The 17,180-nt window shown below is 43.2% G+C and overlaps 1 long non-coding RNA gene across 1 annotated transcript; it reads right to left on the reverse strand.

Moving 5' to 3' along the window:
* Window positions 1-6,114: 6,114 nt before the first annotated feature.
* LOC148148755 (uncharacterized) lies at window positions 6,115-16,820 on the reverse strand. Its single transcript, XR_015758569.1, has 3 exons — window positions 16,778-16,820; window positions 9,992-10,051; window positions 6,115-6,147 (listed from the first exon to the last, which is right to left on the reverse strand). It is a non-coding gene; the product is annotated as an uncharacterized LOC148148755 (long non-coding RNA).
* Window positions 16,821-17,180: the final 360 nt, after the last annotated feature.

A 17,180-nucleotide genomic window follows, 5' to 3' on the forward strand; every position in this document is an offset into this window, starting at 1 on the left:
TGCCTCACATCATGGCCGGGAGTTTTGTTGTCTATTGGGGGACTCACTTTCCAATCACAGTACTGTCATGGAACCTAAGGTATTTTCATGCAGGAGGCCTGACAGAATCTAATAACCACCAAGGACTGAGGCAGCCAATAGCTGAATTTGCCTGTCTATGAGGTCACCAGAAATAGCAGTCCAATCTCCACCAAGAGTTCTGGGCCAATTAGCACCAACATTTGTTTGCTGCCTGCAATATCTTCCCCAGAGTTCAAAGCACATCATGAGAACCCACATGAGTGACTGTGGGATGGTAAGATTGTGCCAGAGTAGGAATTCAGGCAAGGCCACATGCTTGGCTTTTAGCGGCCACCTTCAATAATACTAGATCCCACAATCAGTCAGAGATTGAAAGTTAGGTTTTGCTAGTGAAGTATTACTTATAGGGCTCATGGTGCAGTGGTATTGTCTCTACCTCTGAACAGGAAGACTCAGATTCAAGCCCACCACCTTCACACTAGCTTGTTATAAAGGTGTACTCTATCTTTAAGAGAATTAAAAGCTAGAAGAATGTCCTGGCAGCACCAAGTGTTCTGAATAAGATACAATGTAACATGTGGTCCAGTTACGGGGTAGCTCGGGTAGCTGGTTGCCTGGAGACAAAAACAGAAATTCCAATCAGTTTAAATTATATCCCTCCTAAAAATACCAAACTCCAATCCAGTTTGAATTGAGCATATTGGCAATCTTAAAAGCCAATGACACAATCTGATGGTTTGGGAGTCTAACACCAGGGAAAATTGAACAGTTGAGAGGAAAACTGGCAAGCCACTAGCATGAAAGACTGCCCAAAAATAACTCTTTTAAAGATACCTATATCGATCAGTAACCTGTGAAGCAGAATCTCTAAGAAGAAGAGAAGAAGACCGGAATACAGAGAAGAATCGAAAGCTGCCTGGTTTTGAGATAAGAAGTTTTGATTTGTAAATCTGAAGTGGGAAATTTATTGGACTAGTATTACAGAAGGGTAGGAAAAAAATAGGTTAGAGGAAGGAGTTGTAAATAATTGTTAGTTAATTATTCTCTGTTATACTTTAAGAAATAAAGTTGTTAATTTTTATTTTGAATGGTTCTTGGCCTCTTGAGTTTTCACAGATTACCACAAGGGATAAATCTTTTCTGTGTTGCTTACTTAAATTAAGCAGGTGGGTTTACCCCATGTCATAATAGTTTGGGGGCACATCCGGGATTTGAACTGTTTTAGACAAATTTGAATAAATTTGGGGGTACAGAAATTCCTAGCAGATTTAAACACCTGCAGGTTAGTGGCCTAGATCTTTAAATAAAATGTAGGTGAGACAATTTGTTTACTTTCAGAGACTTGTGATTGATTAAATTAAAAGTGAGAGAAATGGCTTTTAAAATTGTTAAAGATGTTTTGGGATTTGAAAATGATTCTCAAATTTGCCAAGAAAGTTTAGAAAGGAAGAAAAAGACCTTACTTTTAGAATTAGTAAATAAGTTAGATTAGTAAATTAGTAAATAAGTTAGATTTGGGTTTAACCAAGGACAAAAGTAAAGCTGAAATTGTAAGGGGGTTCCTCAAATATTTAAATGTATCAGGGAAACAGGCAAGTGCAGTCTAGGTGGAAAAACTTAAATTACAATTGAGGAAAATGGAGTTAGATGATAAATAATGGGAGAGAGAAAGAGAAAGTGAGAGGGAAGAAAAAAAGAGAGAGAGAAGGTGCTTGGTGAGCAAAGAGAGAGAGAGAAGAAAGAGAGAGAGAGACACAAAAATGAGAAAGAAAGAGAGAGAGAGATGAAAGGGAGAGAGAAAGAGAGAGACAGGAAAAAGAAAGAGAGAAGATTCTTAGTTGAGCAAAAAGAGAGACAAAGTCAAGTTAATAGGATGGTAATCAAAAGGGAAGGTAGTGATATATACAAATCTATAAAAACTCTGCCACATTTTGATGAGAAAGATGTTGAAGCCTTCTTTATTTCATTTGAAAAATTGGTGAGGCAGACGGAGTGGTCCAAGGATTTGTGGTTAATGCTAATTCAGAGTAAACTAATAGGCAGAGCTACTGAGGTATTTGCCGCACTGTCAAATGAGGGGTCAAGAGATTATGTAGAGGTTAAACAGGCTATTTTAAGTGCTTATGAGTTGGTACCAGAAGCATATAGGCAGCGATTCAGAAACACAAGGAAGGAACTAAGTCAAACTTATGTTGATTTCAAAATAATTAAATATAGTCATTTTGATCAATGTGCCCATGCTTTGAAAATAGATAGGACCTTTGAGGCTCTAAGAGAGATTATTCTGCTGGAGGAGTTTAAAACTCACTTCCAGAGATTGTAACAATTCATGTGGAGGTACCAAAAGTTCAGGAAGTGAGAAGGGCAGCAGAATTAGCAGATGAGTACATGATGATGCATAAAACAAGCTTCCGGCTCGAATTTTGGCCTGTGAGGGATTGAAGCCCAAGGAGGACCAAGAAACTGTGGGGTTAAAACAGAAATATCCTGCTATTTTTCCAGACTGTGTGATAACCAGATCCCACTATCATAAGTCACAGCATGAAGCAAAAAGTGAAGAGAAAGATGAAGGAGTTGAGGTTCAGTTAGCAGACACCCTATTTGATGTAGTGGTGCAGGAGAAACCTGAACAGGCAGAGGTTCAGACATAAGTGTTTAGCACTGAAAGGCTCAGGGACTTGCAACAGCAAGACAAGATGATAAAAGATATATATGTGGATGCGTACTCTAAAAAGAAGGCAGAGAATATTCCGGAGGGTTATTATCTGAAGATAGAATCCTAATTGGAAATGGAGACCACGGCAATTTAGTGCAAAGGAGAAATGGGCCGAAGTGCACCAGATTTTGTTGCCGGTAGCATACAGACAGGAGGTGTTATGGGTAGCACATCAATTATCTGTAGGAGGTCATTGATGAGGGGTACAAAAGACTCAGGCTAAGGTACAAAAACATTTTTATTAGCCTGGAATGCACAAAGATGTGGTTAACTTTTGCCATACGTGTCATACATGCCAAATGGTAGGTAAGCCACAGGTGGGAATAAAGCCAGCACCTTTGTTGCCAACTCCCGCATTTGAAGATCCTGTCACACGGGTTATAGTTGATTGTGTAGGGCCCCACCCGAGAACTAAAAGTGGGAACCAGTACTTGTTAACCATAATGGATGTGGGCTGAAAATGTGTTGCTGGAAAAGCACAGCAGGTCAGGCAGCAACCAAGGAGCAGGAGAATCGATGTTTCGGGCATGAGCCCTTCTTCAGGAATGAGGAAAGGTGCCAAGCAGGCTAAGATAAAAGGTAGCGAGGAGGGACTTGGGGGAGGGGCATTGGAAATGCGATAGGTGGAAGGAGGATTAGATTAGATTAGATTACTTACAAGATTAGATTAGATTACTTACAATGTGGAAACAGGCCCTTCGGCCCAACAAGTCCACACCGACCCGCCGAAGCGCACCCACCCAGACCCATTCCCCGACATTTACCCCTGCACCTAACACTACAGGCAATTTAGCGTGGCCAATTCACCTAACCTGCACATTTTTGGAGTGTGGGAGGAAACCGGAGCACCCGGAGGAAACCCACGCAGACACGGGGAGGATGTGCAAACTCCACACAGTCGGTCGCCTGAGGCGGGAATTGAACCCGGGTCTCTGGCGCTGTGAGGCAGCAGTGCTAACCACTGTGCCACCGTGCCGCCCACAAGGTGAGGGTGATAAGGTGAGGGTGATAAGGTGAGGGTGATAAGGTGAGGGTGATAGGCTGGAGTGGGGGTGGGGGCAGAGAGGTCAGGAAGAAGATTGCAGGTTAGGAAGGTGTTGCTGAGTTCGAGGGTTGGGACTGAGACAAGGTGGGGAGAGGGGAAATGAGGAAACTGGAGAAATCTGAGTTCATCCCTTGTGGTTGGAGGGTTCCTAGGCAGAAGATGAGGCGCTCTTCCTCCAGCTGTCGTGTTGCTATGGTCTGACGATGGAGGAGTCCAAGGACCTGCATGTCCTTGGTGGAGTGGGAGGGGGAGTTGAAGTGTTGAGCCACAGAGTGGTTGGGTTGGTTGGTCCGGGTGTCCCAGAGGTGTTCTCTGATGTGTCTACCAGATTTCCGGAGGCAATTCCATTCCGGAGTATCAAGGCAAAAAGGGTAGTAGAGGAGTTAGTAGTTTTCTTCCATGGTATGGGCTACCCAGAGAGACTCAGTCAGACCAAGGGTCAAATTTTACTGCTAGGCTGTTGAAGGAGGTTATGGATAGCTTAGGCACACAGCACTTTAAATCCAGTGCATATCATCCTGAATCCCAGAGAGCTTTAGAAAGGTGGCATCAGCCTTTGAAGACCATGTTGAGAGCATATTGTCAGGATTACCCGAATGATTGGGATAAAGGTATCCCATTCATATTGTCTGCTATTAAAGATGCCCAAAATGAATCTACTTAGTTCACTCCCTTTGAATTAATATTCAATCACGAAGTGAGAGGTCCTTTGAAATTATTTAAAGAAAAATTGACAGGACCAAATTCGGAGATCTCACACTTAGATTGTGTATCAGAGGTGAGGGAGAGATTAAATCAAGTAGGTGAGTTAGCTGAACAGCAACTAAAGAGAGGACAGTATAGAATGAAACAGGTAACAGATAAAAGCTCTGAGACTCGGATGTTTTCCTGAGGGGATTACGTGTTGTTGCCAATGATAGAAGAACCTTTCAAAGCCAGGTTTGCTGTTCACTAACAAATTGAGAAAAAGTTGAGTCAGATGAACTATCTAGTAAAGATGCCAAAAAGAAAAAAAAGGTATTGGGTATGTCATGTGAACATGTTGAAACCGTATTATACCAGAGAGAAAGAACTGGAGAAACAGGTGTTAGTTACTGCCCCGCAGAGTGAGGAATCAAATCCAGATGATGTGGATGTTGATGTGCCTCAAAATGAAGAAGTCCTTGAGGAATGGGATAGGTTAGTAAGCTATCTGTCTCAGGAGCATAAAACGCTGTTGGAAGATTTGTTACTGCAGTATAAGGACAAATGTAAGAGTCAGATGGGTAGGACTAATGCTCAAGTAAACATAGGGAATATTGCTCTGACAAAACAACACCCCTATCAGCTCAATCCTTTCAAAGCCAGATAGGGCCAGGTGGCGGTGGAGACCATGCTCGACGAGGACATCATCGAACCGAGCCAGAATGAGTGAAGTTCACCAACAGTCTTAGTTCGCAAACCGGACGGAACTCAACAATTGGGGCAGCACAGTGGCTCAGTGGTTAGCACTGCTGCCTCACAGCACCAGATTCCAGCCTCGGGTGACTGTCTGTGTGGAGTTTGCACATTCTCCCTGTGTCTGTGTGGGTTTCCTTTGGGTGCTCTGGTTTCCTCCCACAAAGATGTGTAGGTCAGGTGAATTGGCCATGCTAAATTGCCCCATAATGTTAGGTCAATTAGTCAGAGGGAAATGGGTCTGGGTGGGTTCCTCTTCGGAGGGTTGGTATGGACTGGTTGGGCCGAAGGGCCTGTTTTCACACCGTAGGGAATCCAATCTAATTCTGCGTGGATTATCGGAAGGTCAACGCCATTACAAAATTAGACTCATATCCAATTCCCAGATTGGAGGACTGTATCGAGAAAGTCGGACAAACCTGTTACATTACCAAGTTGGATTTAATGCGTGGCAACTGGCAGATACCTTTATCAGAGACGGCGAAATAAATTTCTGTGATCGTAACCCCAAATGGGCTATTTCAGTTTAAAGTGATGCCCTTTGGAATGAAGAATACACCCGCCACATTCCAAAGACTCGTGAACAGAGTTGTGGCTGGGTTAACAAACTGTGCAGTCTATTTGGATGATGCAGTGATCTTTAGTAAGTCCTGGAAAGATCACCTGGTACAGTTGGCAGAGCTCTTTGAATGACTACGAGAAGCAAAACTGGTAACAAATTTAGATAAAACTGAATTCGCAAACGCAGAGATGATGTTCTTGGGACATAACATTGGTCATGGAATGTTGACCCCACGGCACACAAAGATGAAAGCCATCAAGGAATTTCCACAACCAACCTTGAAGAAAGAGGTGTTTCAATTCTTAGGACTCAACGGATTCTATCGGAAGTTTGTTCAGCAGTGTCGTGACACCGTTAACCGATTTGCTGAAAAAGAACACAACGTTTTGGTGGACAGAACAATGCCAGGAGGCGTTCGACAATTTGAAATCAATATTAACCACCAAACCAGTTGTAGCTGCCCTAAACTTTTCAAAACCTTTTAAAGTTGCCATTGATGCTAGTGACATTGGAGCTGGAGCTGTACTCCTACAGGAAGATTGAACTGCTATTGGTTACTTTTCGGAGAAGGTCAACATCCGCCAGAGGAAATGCTCCATGATCGAAAAAGAACTATTGAGTTTGGTACTGGCCTTACATCATGTTAATGTTTATGTCACGAACAATGTGTCAGAGACAGTTGTGTACACGGATCACAATTTACTTATATTCTTAGAATCTTTAAAGACAAGAATATGAGACTTTTTCATTGCGGACATATGTTACAGACTTTTAATTTTAAAATGTTACGGGTTGTAAGAATGTAATCGCAGATGCGTTATTGTGGATTTAACTGATAAAGTTTAGATCAGATTTATGCTTATCTAGTGTGGCACAGTGGTTAGCACTGTTGCCTCACAGCACCAGAGATCTGGGTTCAATTCCCATCTCAGGTGACTCTCTGTCTGGAGTTTGCACATTCTCCCCATGTCATGTGGGTTTCTTCCAGGTGCTCTGGTTTCCTCCCACAGTCCAAAAATGTGCAGGTTAGATGAATTGGCCATGCTAAATTGCCTGTGGTGTAGGGGAATGGGTCTGGGTGGTTTGTGCTTCGGTGGGTCAGTGTGGACTTGTTGGGCCGAAGGGCCTGTTTCCACACTGTAAGTATTATAACCTAATCTAAATGTTATAGGTATATGGGAAGACGTTAAGATGACCTGACATTAAAACTATCTGTATGTTAGGGAAATGTGTTTTAAAAAAAAGAAAAAAAAAATGAAGCCACCTTTTCATTATGATGGTTCATTTTCTCTTAAGGGGGGAGGTGTTTTGAAGATGTGGGTGTACTGTACCTTTAAGAAAGTTAAAAACTAGCAGAATGTCCTGACAGCACCAAGTGTTCTGAAAAAGATATAATGTGGTGGTCCAGCTACTGGGGTAGCTGGTTGCCTGGAGACAAAAACAGAAATTCAAATTAGGCCAATCAGTTTAAATTATACCCCCCAAAAATATGAAACTCCAATCAAGTTTGAATTTATCGAGGAGAAAGTGAGGTCTGCAGATGCTGGAGATCAGAGCTGAAAATGTGTTGCTGGTAAAGCACAGCAGGTCAGGCAGCATCCAAGGAACAGGAGAATCGACGTTTCGGGCATAAGCCCTTCATCAGGGCTTATGCCCGATTCCTGATGAAGGGCTTATGCCCGAAACGTCGATTCTCCTGTTCCTTGGATGCTGCCTGACCTGCTGTGCTTTACCAGCAACACATTTTCAGCTCAAGTTTAAATTTAGTATATTGACAATCTTAAAAGCCAATGACACAATCCGATGCTTTGCAGGTATAAGACCAGGGAAATGTTGAACAGTTGGGAGGAGAACTGCCAAGCCACCAGCATGTAAAGACTGCCGGAAAAGTGGCTCTCTGCAAGGTAACTTTATCGATCAGTAACCTGTGAAGCAGAATCCCCAAGAAGTAAAGAAGAGAGGTATACAGAGAAGAAATGAAAGCTGTCTGGTTTTTGAGATAAGAGGTTTTGTTTTATAAATCTTAATAGGGAGTTTTATGAGACTATATTATAGAAGGGAAGTTAAAAGATAGGTTAGAGGAAGGAGTTGTAAATAGTTGTTAGTTAATTGTTCTCTGTTATACTTTAAGAAATAAAGCTGTTAATCTTTACTTTAAATAGTCCTTGGCTTCTCCAAATTTCACAGATTACTGTATGTGATAAATCTTTTCTGTGTTGCTGGTTTAAATTAAGCAGGAGGGTTTACCCCATATCGTAACAAGCTACCTGACAAAGGAGCAGTGCTCCAAAAGCTTGTACTTCCAAATAAACCTGTTGGACTATAACCTGGTGTTGTGTGATTTTTATCGCTGAATAGGTCATTGAGGAAAATCTCTACAAGAAGAGGAATAAGAGATCTTGTGTGCAGTGGTACTGTGCCTATCTTTGAGCAAGAAGGTCTGTGTTTAAATCCCACCTGTTATGGAAGTGCGCCATAACATATTGCTTATAAAATGTCTAACCCTCTAAAATTGGTCTTGTTGTTCTGGATTATGGAGAGAATATATATCCCATGCAGTTGTGGTTCCGTGGTATTATGCAGATCAGAAAGCTTGCACTCAAATCTCATTTGAGCTGGAAATATGTTGCAACATATCTGACCCAGTTGATGCAAAATGCTTAAGAGCTGAGTTATTCCCGGTGAGGAAGATTTTTTTGATGGATCATGTTTGTCTGAACAGATATAATAAACTATAACAAAAAGGGAGAAGGGGTGGCTTGACGCACTGTGGTGATATCTCTATTTCTGGGCTGGGAGGGGTGGAAACAAATTTCCCCTGCTCCAGAATTGTGTCCTAACCTATCTGCACAGGTTTCTTCATGGATTATGGCATATTTACAGAGCTGTACAATCATGGAATCCCTACAATGTGGAAACAGGACCTTCGGCCCAACAGGTCCATACCGTCCCTCCGAAGAGTATCCCACCCAGGTTCATTCCTTTACCCTATTACTTTACATTTCCCCAGTCTAATGCATCTGCCCTACACATTCCTGAACACTATGGTCAATTCAGCTTTGCCAGTTCACAGCACCTGCACATCTTTGGACTGTGGGAAGAAACCAGAGCATTCAGAGGAAACCCACGCAGTCACAGGGAGAATGTGCAAACTCCAAGACTGAAATCGAACCTAGGTCCCTGGTGCTGTGAGGCAGCAGTGCTAACCACTGAGCCACCGTGCCTCAATGATCAGTTCTCAAAGACATTTATGCAACTTTATGGTGAGAAATTCTTCCTTTAACTGAATTGTCTGTTGCCCAAAGCTATTTCCTGTCAGCATTAAATTAGTTTTCCAAATATTCTCCACGAAGATTTTGAAGTATTATGCACATGACATGAGTTTGCCTCCAACCGGTTACTTTGGCTGATATGGCAATGCTTATCACCTGTTATATAAACTGGGCAGAAATATCACAATATTGAAGAAAACAATAGACTTTCATTACAACTATTGATTACTTATAGAAATTACATTTGTCAGGCAAATAAGTGTCTGGGCTAACATTAAACTGTTACAAAATCAAAGTACCCAACTTTGTGTTACATTGTCGTGTGACTTCTGATGTTGTCTGTCACAGTCCAACACCAACACCTCCACGTTAAACTGTTACAGCAGAGGAGCATGCTTCCAATGTAGTGTCATGCTTCAATGATCTGAGATGAGGTGGATTATAAGTCTTTAACAGTCCCAGATCATATGTTATGATGCAACAATAAAACTAGCAATTTTTTTTAAATATACATTAACGTATTGGCAATGATACCTCATAAGAAGGAGATACCTCAACATTTGTGACCAAACTTTGAGACATTGTCAGAAGAAATCATTATCCAGGTCTCTAAGTAGTGACATTTTTAGCTGTTGTTTGGAATATTATCTGTACTTACTCAATATTTCTACTCTCCTTTTTTCAGTTCCATTGAATGGATTATCCTGCTATAAGTCACACTCATAGTGCAAATTAGTGAAAACAGTGGCATGGTGCTAACATTCCAAATGTCCAGGCTCTGCAAAAATTGGATCAAACAGCACTGTGGAATTTAAATCTCAGTAATAAACTGGGGAATATAAAACTGATCTCGGTGATAGTAGCCATGAAACGATCACCAACTGCTATAAAATCTGGTTCACTGATGTCCTTTAGAGATAAAAATCTGTTGTCTTTACCTGGTCTGGCCTTCATGTATCTTCAGTCCCACAGCAATGTGGTTGACTATTATCTTCCCTCTGAAATAGCAAGCCACTCAATTCAATAGTAGTCAGATGGGGAACAAATGCAGTCATAGAGATGTACAACATGGAAACAGACCCTTTGGCCCAACTCGTCTATGCTGACCAGATATCCTAAACTAATCTAGTCCCATTTGCCAGCATTTGACCCACATCCTTCTATACCCTTCCTGTTCATTTATCCAACCAGATGCCTTTTAAATGTAATTATCCCAACCTCCACTACTTCGTCTGGCAGCTCATTCCATACACACACTACCCTCTGCATGGAAAAACTTGTCCCTCAGGTCCCTTTTAAATCTTTCTCCACTGACCTTAAACCTCTTGCTTTGAACTGACCCACCCTGAGAAAAAGACCTAGTCTATTTACCCTATCCATGCCCCTCATGATTTTATAAACCTCCGTACGGTCACCTCTCAGCCTTTGCTCCAGGGAAAACAGCCCCAGTCTCTTCTGCTTTTCCATCTAACTTCAACCCTCCAACCCTGGCAACATCCTTTGGACACATTTTGAAAACATCCTTGTAAATCTCTTCTGAACCCTTTTCAAGTTTCACAATATCTTTCCCACAGTCCTTGTCAGTACTATGCCCATTCCATGAAAGAATAAAGACACCAAGTGTCTCCACTGGCAGGATGTTTTCCATGAATAATTGTCAATGATTTAAAATGTTAATGTCAAAACTCAGAAGAAATATTCCCAAGTGGGTTCAGCATTTCAGCTGCCTATTTATACCCATTTACACCTACTTTTAGGTTTTCGTTTATTGAAAAAAGACCCGGGGTCACCTTGGGTCCTTGACTTTGCCAAAATGGGAATGTCTTTGGACACATTTTTAGAACCACGTTCCTTCTGCCCAAGGAGAAATCTCCAGGCAGAGAAGAGAGTTCCCTTCTGAAATTCCAGACTCCTGCAGCAGCACCAGAAGCCCCCATTCACGAATTACTCATTTGAATGCCAGTGCTAAGCTTTGACATGATTGCTGTTTTCGGCAGCGTAATGTTATTTCAAGTCATTCAGGTTATGGGTGATGAATAAATGAGAGATTTCAGTCTGTATATATTTTGCTGCTAATGTACTTTTTTTCCACCAGTTCGAGAACTCCAGGGAGTACGTTTTATTCATGATTTTCCAGCTTCTACTATTCCTGCTCTTTTCCCACTCCAGAGTATTATAATCTTGTCCCTCTCTGGGCTAACATCCATCTTGCAATTAAGTAGGCTTTCAGTTCTTTCATAAGTATTCTTATTTCCTGGCTGTCTTTGTTTGTCCCTCTCCAATTACCTCGGTGAAACATCCTCAGCATGACATGCTCTAATTTCATTTGCCTGCTTTTCTTCTCAATTTTACATGAAATTACTTTGCCCTCATCCAAGCAAGCATTCCTTTCTGCTTTCAAAAGGCTCCCTAGTTCTGTAGGCTTTTACTAGCATTTACCCACTTTGTTCTGCACATGTTTTATTTTATACGGTTATCAGAGATGTGCAGCACAGAAACAGACCCTTCGGTCCAACTCGTCCATGCAGACCAGATATCCTGAATTAATTTGACCCATATGCTTCTCAGCCTTTCCTATTCATGTATCCATCCAGATACCTTTTAAATGCTGTAATTGTACCAGCCTCTCCCACTTCCGCTGGCAGGTCATTCCATGCACGCATCATCCTTTGCATGAAAACCTTGCCCCTCAAGTCCCTTTTTATAACTTTCCCCGATCGCTTTAACCCTCTAGTTTTGGACTCCCCTACCCTGGGGAAGACACCTTGGCTACCCACCCTACACTCATGATTTTATAAACTTCTATAAGGTCACCCCTCAGTCTCCGATGCTTGAGGGAAAATAATCCGGCCTAGGCAGCTTTTCCATAAAGCTCAAACCCTCCAACCCCACCAAAATCCTTAAAGGGCTTTTGTGCATTCTTCAAGTTTAACAATATCTTTCCTATAGCAGGAAGACCAGGATTGAATGCAGTCTTCCAAAAGTGGTCTAACCAATGTCCTGTACAGTCGCAACTTGACATGCTATACTCAATGTACTGACCAATAAAGGCAAGCATACCAAATATTGCCTTCACTATCCTATCTACCTGTGACTCCACTTTCAAGGAACTATGAACTTGCATCCCAAGGTCTCTCTGTTTGGCAATACTGCCCAGGACCCGAACATTAATTTGTCTTACCAAAATACAGCACCTCTCATTTATCTAAGTTAAACTCCATTTGTCACTCCTCAGTCTATCTGATCAGGGTTCTGTTGTATTCTGAGATAACCTTCTTCACCTTCCACTATACTACCAACTTTGGTGTCATTTGCAAACTTACTAACCATACCTCCTGTATTCACATCCAAATTATTTATATAAACGACAAAAAGCAGTGGACTCAGCACTGATCCTCACAGCACACTGCTGGTCACAGGCCTCCAGTCTGATAAACAATCTTCTGTCACCAACACCCTCCATCTCCTACCTCCAAGCCCAACTTGCATCCAAATGGCTAGCTCTCCCTGGATACCACATGATCTAACCTTGTTAACTAGCCTACCATGTATTTTACTTTGTGCCAACAAATGGTTTTTGCCTCTTAATCCATTTCCCCCACCTTGAAATATAAGGTTAGTCACTGTTTGTAATGACCTGGCAACCAATTCAGGCACAGCAAGACCTCACAGATAGCAAGGTCAAAAACAACCAAATAATTTGTTATTGGTCCTTTTGGATGGAGGTCAGTGTTGACTTTGATAACTGGAAGAACTCTTCTTTGAAACAACATCTTGGTCAATTTTACACCCACCTGAGGGTACCTTGTTTTAATATCAGAGAGATGGGAGGTCTGCTGAGGCAGCTCATCTTGGCAATATACTGAGGTGTCAACCTGGATCATGTGCTTCAAAGCTTAGTGTGGGACTTTGAAGCAGGAGTCTTTCCTGCTCCATACCTGGGAGGCAATACTAATGCTGAGCTATAACAAACAAAGCCTTTGCTATCCTGTTTTAAGGTTTACACTTTCCCTTTTTTTGTTCCTTTTTCATCCTTTACCTGATTCTTTTTTCTCTATCACACTGTGATTAACGAGTGTTATTTAACTGTTCATTTTCCAGAGAGGAGTTTCCAACCAAGCTTCTTTGATTAAATGATAGAGACAGAGAGAGATAAACATTCTTTCAAAGCATTACAGAACAGTTCATGCACAGAAAGAGGGCATTCGGCTCTGTTGAAGGATAACTTACCAAAGTCCCACATTCCTGCCCTTTTCCCATAGTCCTGCAATTTATTCTTTTCAATTCAGATAACAATCCAATGCTCTCTTGGATTCCACAACTGAATCTGTGCCAATTACAAGTCTAAACAATGCAGTCCAGCTCCTAACCATTTGCTGCTTCAAAAAACGTTGTTCCTCATGTTGCCATTTCTACTTTGAAAATTACCTTAAATTGGTACACAATTGATTCTCAATTTCTCCACCCAATGAGAGAATTTTCTCCCATTTACTCAATCCAGACCCTCCATGATTTTGCTCACCTCTACCACATCTCCACTCAACCTCTCTTCTTCAAAGCCCCAACTTCTCCAATCTCTCTCTGTTAATGAAGTTCTTCATCATCTGTGGAATCCTTCTGGTAATCCTCTCTGCATTTTTGCTAAAACCTTCACAACTTCCCTGAAGAGTAGTGTCCAGAATTTAGGCTCAATACTCCGAATGAGTCTGAGTCAATTTTGTCTTTTTTAAAGATAGGTTTATCACAAATTCCTGCTTTTGTACACTTGTGTTCCTATAGTCAGATAGAGATGCTAACATTAAATTGAGAAGTCTCATTGGCCTCCACCGTTGAGGTAAATGATTCTATTCTCTAAAGATGGCCAGTAGTGATCTCTTGATGTCATGACTAATATTTAGCTCATATGAATCACTACAGGTTTTTTGAAAGTAAATCACATTGCACTATTTTCATACTGAATATGAACACAGTGAATCAAAAATAAATTACACAGAGCACACACAACTAACCACAGATCAGTTCATTAATAATAATGACATTATCCTGTTGTATTCTCCAGATAAAATGGCCATTACCATTAATCTTGGCTCAGGTAGTCACGCTTTCTTCTCCTAGCTGAGCTGCTCTGCTCCAGTCCCACTGGCTGTGCCCACTGTGCTCCTGGCCCACTGGCTGTGCTCGCTGTGCTCCAGGCCCACTGGCTGTGCTCCGGACCCACTGGCTGTGCCCACTGTGCACTGGGCCCACTGGCAGTGCTCACTGTGCTCCAGGCCCACTGGCTGTGCTCACTGTGCTCTGGGCCCACTAGCAGTGCTCATTGTGCTCTGGGCCCACTGGCAGAGCTCGCTGTGCTCTGGGCCCACTGGCTGTGCTCGTTGTGCTCAGGGCCCACTGGCTGTGCCCACTGTGCTCTGGGCCCACTGGCAGTGCTCACTGTGCTCCAGGCCCACTGGCTGTGCTCCGGACACTGGCTGTGCCCACTGTGCTCTGGGCCCACTGGCAGTGCTCGTTGTGCTCTGGGCCCACTGGCTGTGCTCACTGTGCTCTGGGCCCACTAGCAGTGCTCGTTGTGCTCTGGGCCCACTGGCAGAGCTCGCTGTGCTCCGGGCCCACTGGCAGTGCTCGTTGTGCTCTGGGCCCACTGGCTGTGCTCGCTGTGCTCTGGGCCCACTGGCAGTGCTCGTTGTGCTCTGGGTCCACTGGCTGTGCTCGCTATGCTGTGGACCCACTGGCTGTGCTTGCTGTGCTCCAGGCCCACTGGCTCTGTCACTGTGCTCCGGGTCCACTGGCTGTGCTCGCTATGCTGTGGACCCACTGGCTGTGCTTGCTGTGCTCCGGCCCACTGGCTGTGCCCACTATGCTCTAGGCCCACTGGTTGTGCTCACTGTGATCCAGGCCTACTGGCTCTGTCACTGTGCTCTGGGTCCACTGGCTGTGCTCGCTGTGCTCCGGGCCCACTGGCTGTGCCCACTATGCTCTGGGCCCACTGGCTGTGCTCACTGTGCTCTAGGCCCACTGGCTCTGTCACTGTGCTCCGGGTCCACTGGCTGTGCTCGCTATGCTGTGGACCCACTGGCTGTGCTCAATGTGCTCCGGGCCCACTGGCTCTGTCACTGTGCTCCGGGTCCACTGGCTGTGCTCGCTATGCTGTGGACCCACTGGCTGTGCTCAATGTGCTCCGGGCCCACTGGCTCTGTCACTGTGCTCCGGGTCCACTGGCTGTGCTCGCTATGCTATGGACCCACTGGCTGTGTTCAATGTGCTCCGGGCCCACTGGCTCTGTCACTGTGCTCCGGGTCCACTGGCTGTGCTCTGGGTCCACTGGCTGTGCTCGGTGTGCTCTGGGCCCACTGGCTGTGCCCACTATGCTCCGGGCCCACTGGCTCTGTGACTGTGTTCCGGGTACACTGGCTGTGCTCCGGGCCCACTGACTGTGTCACTGTGCTCTGGGCCCACTGGCTATGCCCACTGTGCTCTGGATCCACTGGCTGTGTTCGCTATACTCCGGGCCCACTGTCTGAAATGGAAAGGACAGAAGAGGGAGCAAAAAGGAGAAGGAGAGAACAAGCTCCGGCTGGACCATCCTACTCTGCTGAAGAACATCAAAGGAGAATATAAAATAGGAGGTACAATTTTCAAGCTGATATAGGAAAAGAGGGCGGTGTGTGTGTGTGTGTATGTGTGTGGGTGTGTGTGTGTATACATCCATACAAATTCATCATTGAAATTGGCAGGACTGGTGGAGAGAGCAGTTCAGAAAGCATACTGTATTCTCAGCTTTATTAATAGGGGTATAGAGGACAAGAGCAGGAAGGTGATTTTGAATTCGTACAACACACTGTGGTAGCTCAGTGAGAGTATCGTGTGCAGTGTGGGTGCCACATTATTGGAAAGATGTGAAGTATTGGAGAGAGGGCAGAAATGATCAGCAAAAATGATTCCAGGAATGAGAAATCTCGGTGATGAGGATAGATTGAAGGAGTTGGGAGTGTTCTCCTTGGAGAGATGAAGGCTGCAAGGAAGTTTGGTGGAGATTTTCAAAATCATGAGCGGGCTAGACAGTAGATAGGGAGAAGCTGTTCCCATTACAAAAGAGAAGAGAACAAGAGGGAATAGATTTAAAGTGATGTGCAAAAGAAGCAAAAGTGACGTGAGGAATAACATTTTTCACTCAGTGAGTAGTCAGGGAATGGAATGTCTGAAAATGGGGTGGAGTCAGATTCAGCAGCAGTGCGAAACTATCTAAATTTGATTTTCTTCTTTTACATTTTCTCCACTAACTCTCCTTTTTGGCTTTTTTTTTCTCAAACATTTTGCACCTTACTCTCTGCCTTTTTGTTCGTCTTTGTGCTGTTTATGTTTTCAAGTCTTTGCTTTACATAACTGAATCATACACTTAGAAATGCTTGCTCCATACACTTAGAAATGCTTTGACCTTGAGCTGCCTCTAACAATTCAGCACTCTGTCTCATGAGCATTTCGTGCATTTTGGTTTTGGGATTTTTATTTTGTTTGCTATAAGCTAAAATATAAAAACGCAAGAAACTGAAAATGAGCCCTGCCTACATTGAGCCTCAAATTCCACAGCCAGCAATCTTTGACAAAGAGAACTAATTGTGAGAGAGGAACAGATATAAGAATGCATTCAAAAGGAGATAAAAAAACAATATTCGGTATTTTTAGTGTCAACCCTACTTTAATTGTAACGGAAATGAGTGTCATACCTTGACTCCTTGAATTAAATACCATTACGATAACAACTTTTTACACACACTCAAACCGTATGTGTTGGCTTGAATTTTGTGGTCGAAGTAACTGCTTCCTGTTGTCAGGTTTTGTTTTATTCATAACAACATTGAACTAGAGCTGATAGTAGGTCATTCAACCCTTTGACTTGCTCTGCTATTCAATATGGTCATGGCTGATCCTCTATCTCAATGTCATATGCCTGCAATCTCCCCACACCCCTTGATCACTTTAAAATTTTAAACTGTACCACTACCACTTTCTCGACCTCCATAAGGAGGTTTTTTTTTATTTCAGATTTTATTGTCACGTCTACTTAAGTACAGGACTACAGTGAAAAGCGCATAATGTCACCACACAAGGAGCCGTTTTTACATACAA

This window comes from Chiloscyllium plagiosum, unplaced genomic scaffold (assembly GCF_037043375.1).
Source record: "Chiloscyllium plagiosum isolate Xiang-an unplaced genomic scaffold, Cpla_swu_hap1 HiC_scaffold_11, whole genome shotgun sequence".
Lineage (NCBI taxonomy): Eukaryota > Metazoa > Chordata > Chondrichthyes > Orectolobiformes > Hemiscylliidae > Chiloscyllium > Chiloscyllium plagiosum.